The 5,192-nt window shown below is 29.6% G+C and overlaps 1 pseudogene; it reads left to right on the top strand.

Moving 5' to 3' along the window:
- The first annotated feature begins 3,237 nt into the window (after positions 1-3,237).
- On the top strand, positions 3,238-4,412 carry LOC146927613 (SKP1-like protein 1A; annotated as a pseudogene).
- The last annotated feature ends 780 nt before the right edge of the window (positions 4,413-5,192 follow it).

The following is a 5,192-nucleotide window of genomic DNA, read 5'->3' as shown; positions in this document are numbered from 1 at the left end:
AGTTTCTAGTAGTGAGAAAAATGTATGTTCATAGTGTATCAATAATTTAAATAATCACCGTTCAAAAAGAAAATAATTTAACTAATGTGAAGCATATGTTGCGAGACACTATTGGAACTGTTATTCTAAAAACATATATTATAATCAAATTACTGGGATACCATAATAACACCACTCTAAGATTGTTTTTATTCACTATTTTATTTGTGTTTCTTGTCATGTACTAACATGGTCTGCTACTCTATAATTTTCAGTGTTACAATGCCTCAATAGTTATATAGACCTTGTTTTTTGGTAAGAAATTTGGCCAATGCAATTTTGAGTTTCCTTGATGTCTTTACTGTTTTGCCAATAATTTTGATTATAACCATTTTTTCATGCAAATTACCTCCATTCTTATTTTATTTCATAATAAAAGTTGTTTTATATTAATTAAGTTATAGGTATCCAATATGTTTGTGAATTTTCATTATGAGGCTAAATCTACCTTGCAATTAAGGAGAGGCAATGATAATAGACCCATACCTGAACATTTTTAGTGAATTGGAAGTTGCATCATTTAAATGTGTTTCGGACTGGATCATGGTCCAATCCTTGAGTGGATCCGAGTACTCTTCAAAGCTATAGCATAGGAAGATCAGAACCGTTCAGGACGGAACCGATGATGGCCACTTCTAATGTAATGTACAAGTAATGATTCAAGGGTCAAAACCCTAAACCTACTCTATACATACTAACTCATGGCATTGGTCTAGTACACTCATTTGTTTAATCTGTTAAAAAGTAAGTGTTTGACCGAACAACACAAGACAAAACATCATGACACAAGACATAACACATCACAAGACAAAATTTAATAGTATTGAACAACTTTTTTTTCTTTCTTATACGATGTTTGGTAGACAAAAGACTATTTTTTGCATGTTAGACAACTTGTACTTGTGATAAAAAAAATTGCGATATGATTTTCTGAGAGACAATTTTACAATCTCTATTTTTATCATGTTCCTTCCCCTCCAACTTGTCTAGTCCCTGGAAATTTTTTACAATCAAACACAATACAACTGAAGTTGTCATGTCCAATTCACTATTTATTGGCAAATTAAACGCACCATAGATATCTCTATCATCCACCACTCTTAATAATTTGACTGCCAGAGTGTCAGCAAGTACACCACCCCATCTACAAAAGAAGATCCACTCGAGAAGAATGTTGCTGCCGACAAATGTCCAATATTCCAATCATCACCACAAATGTGGTTGCTAGACTAAAATCGAATAGTTCATATTTAATGCAGATTTTGACATTCAATCATAAAGAGATTGATTATTATCAACTATTGGTATAAAAAAAACTATTATTGCTTGAATCATAAAAAAACACTAAAAATGACTAAAACAATTCTTGGGGATACATTTTCTTTTTAAAAAAATCATGGGAATAATTGGATTATAGAGATTCCAAAATATGAAGTAATGCCTAGATTTTGACATTAAGTAATAAAGAGATTGATTATTATCAACTTTTGGTATATCAAAACAGTATACCCAAGGGTTTTCCTACCATGTGTGTGACAATAATATAGATACTTAAGAGTCTTAATGTCATTGTCTTGAATGAAAGAAGATGAACGAAATAAGGGTAAGAGACTAAGTTGCCCTCGTATGAGTATTTGTGATGTTACTTTTCCTTGAGTCCTTTTATGTTAAGTTGAGGCATTTAATTTTTCAATTTGCAAGCTAAGTTGCTTTAGGACAAGCAACAGTTCAAGTGTGGGAAAGTTTGTTAACATGCAAAATTCAATGACGTTCTGAACTTGAGGAGAAGCACAATCTCAGGTCCCAAGCTAATACCATCACAAAAACCCAAGTGGGTTGTATTTTAGTCAATTTAGCTTTCTTTTTCTTTTTTCAGGCAAAATTACATTAGAGGTCATTTATCTTATTTATTTGTAACACTTTGGTCCTTTATCTTTCTTTTTTTCCTTCTATTTAGGTCATTTATCTCTCATAAAAGCACGTATAAATCCTTTCTAATTTTTTACTTAAAAAAATACATAATTTTATTTTTCGAAATATATTTTTATTAAAAATAAAAAAAATCCAGAAATAAGATGAACATGTTCATCATCTTCATCTTCTTCCTTTGAATCTTCATCTTCTTCATTTGAATCTTAATCATCTTCCTTGGATCAAAAAAAATTTCTGCACAAATATATCTCCAAATATCATGAACCTATGTTGCCTCCTTCCCCCTCCATCTTCTTGTACCATAAATTTAGCTTTAGGAGTCTAATAATTTGTTGTAATAAGCATTATGTTAATGTAAATGTATTCTGAACTATTGATCAAATTCATGAAAAAAAATCTATTGATCAATTAATAAAATGTATTTATTTATTGATTATTTTTTCCTATGTCTCTTTAGATTTATGTCATTGCTTTTCAGTTTCATTTATACCATTTTCATAATGTATATACTGTTTTGAAAAGTTGATTGAAAATATGGTTAAACACGAGCCATATAATATATAAACCTTTAAAAAGAAGTTTACAATATATAAACCAAACTGAGGTATTTTCAGAATTTAGTAGGGCGTTTGAGAAGAGATTATGGTGGGGAAAAAAATCCCCTGTATTATTTCTAAGACAATCTACGGTCCATAGTTACCATATATTTTTTGTACCTAATTAAAAATTATCAATATTGAAAGAAAAAAATCTCATATTCAATTTGACTTTTGACTTTCTATCAATATCTACTACTGTTTTTTCTTTAAAAAAAAATAATACTATAGTTTTATTATAAAAAAATCTTCTAAGTTTATTCAAAAAACAAAATACACTAGAATCAAATTTGTTAATTGAAAATAATATATTCTAAAAAGAAAATTTTTATTAGTGGAGAAACAATTATTTTTTATTGAAAAAAATATTCTAGAAACAAAACTTTTTATAAACAATTTTTTTTAGTTGAAAATAAAATATTATAGAAACAATTTTTCTTTATTGAAAATAGAATATTCTAGAAACAAATTTTCGAATTAAAAATACAACAATCTAGAAACAATTTTTTTTAATTAAATTTTTTTTTGAGAGGAGAAAGAAATATTTTAAATTGAAAATAAAATATTCTATAAACATTTTTTTTAATTTAAAACAACATATTCCTAGTGGCTGGCTTTATATATAATACTCACTCACGCCTATTCTTTTCAAATTTAAGGTTTCAAAGACATGGCATCATCATCGTCGAAGAAGATCATCCTGAAGAGTTGTGAAGGCGAGACCTTTGAAATCAAAGAGGCGGTGGCAGTGCAATCCCACACGATCAAGCTTTTGATCGACGACGATTGTGCCAACGACACTGGAATCCCTGTTTCGAATGTAACCAGCAAGATCTTGGCCATGGTTATTGAGTATTGCAAGAAACATGTTGATGCTGTAAGTTCTGATGAGCTTAGGAAAAGGGATGCTGAATTTGTCCAGGTTGATGAAGATACTCTCTTCAATCTCATCTCGGCTGCTAACTATTTGAATCAAAAGCCTATTGGATCTTACATGCATGACTGCAGCAGATAACATCAAGGACAAGACACCGGAGGAGATTCGCAAGATTTTCAACATTAAGGGTCTGTTTGGAACAACAGACAGTATAGGGAAAGAAAGGCAAGAGGAAAGAAAGTTTCTTGAAACTTGAGCTTCTGTTGTTTGGATCACCTATGATTGAGGCAGGAAAGATTGCATTTGGTGGGGTCCACAACCAAATTTGTTTCTGCCCAGAACTCCAAAGAAAGTGCACGGAAAGGCATTATTCAATGAAAGGTCAAATATAACCTTACTTTGAATGGTGGGTTGTGCTATTTCTTCTACGTATCAATGTGCCAATAAATTAATATAAAAATATTAATATTAGACCTTTTTAACTGTTACATGCTTACCATTTCATTTTAAATATCCATTCTTCTACGTATCAATGTGCCAATAAATTAATATAATAATATTAATATTAGACCTTTTTAACTGTTACATGCTTACCATTTCATTTTAAATATCCATTCATTTTTATTTTGTTGTGTTGTTAATTTTTTCAATTTTAGTTGCTGTCAAGAAAAAAAATATTGTTTAGTTAAAATATATTAGTTCATTTTAATGTGGGGTATTTACGTCATTTGCTAAATTTATATCTTTCTTTCCTTTCACTTTCTTATCACTTTCTTTCATTCCAAACAACTAAACAATCATCTCACTTTCCATTCACTTTCTACCCACTTTCAATCCTTTATCATTCTTTCCTTTCACTATCTTTCCTTATACTTTCCATTGTCATCCAAACATACCCTAAGAATGAAGATTACACTCCCGAGGAAGTGGAGGAAGCTCGTTGTGAAAATAGTTGGGCTTTTGAATGATTATAAAATGAATATGTAGTCTATTTGATCTCCAATGTGTTAGTTTTTTTTTTTTTTTTTGAAGTGGAGGAAGCTCGTTCTAGTTGGGCTTTTGAATGATTATAAAATGAATATGTAGTCTATTTGATCTCCAATGTGTTAGTTAATTTCTCTTTGTTATGCTTGGTTTTATTCATGAAAGAACTAGAATGTGCTTTTTAATGATTATTGAATAAAGTTTAATGCATTATTATATTTTGACATATGTCATGAATCAATTGAGTCAAAATTCGATTGCCCATCACTTAGATTTATATATATTCTTAGTACTTGTTTATATCTATTGAGTCGAAATTGGATTGCCTGCATTAATCAATTTGACGTGTTTTAGAATTCGGCACATATATGGTTGGTAAATTGAGATCAAAGATTTTATATTTTAATGCAGATTTTGATTTCTGAGTAAAAAATACAACAGCATTCAATTCAAGTCAAGTCAACTAAATTACCGCAGTTAATTCAATTCAGTGTTGAGTATAGTCTTTATCACAATAGTAGTAGCAACACATTCTATCATTCTTTTTATCACACTCTTTTATTCGAAATTTATTTAAATCCGACATGATAAATTAATATAGACAATATTAATAAAAACTAATTAACAAAGATATAAACCCTCAATCATAAAGATATATTTTTTTTTGAAAAAGCCAAAATGGTATATATATAAATATAAACAATAACCTCTCAACGCTTTAGCACAAGGGTGCCAAAACGCCGAGACACAAACAGAGTTCAGAC

This window comes from Medicago sativa, chromosome 4 (genome assembly GCF_051527215.1).
Source record: "Medicago sativa cultivar Bolivia chromosome 4, Bolivia_mono, whole genome shotgun sequence".
Classification (NCBI taxonomy): Eukaryota; Viridiplantae; Streptophyta; class Magnoliopsida; order Fabales; family Fabaceae; genus Medicago; species Medicago sativa.
This window is presented reverse-complemented; position numbering and strand designations above follow the sequence as displayed.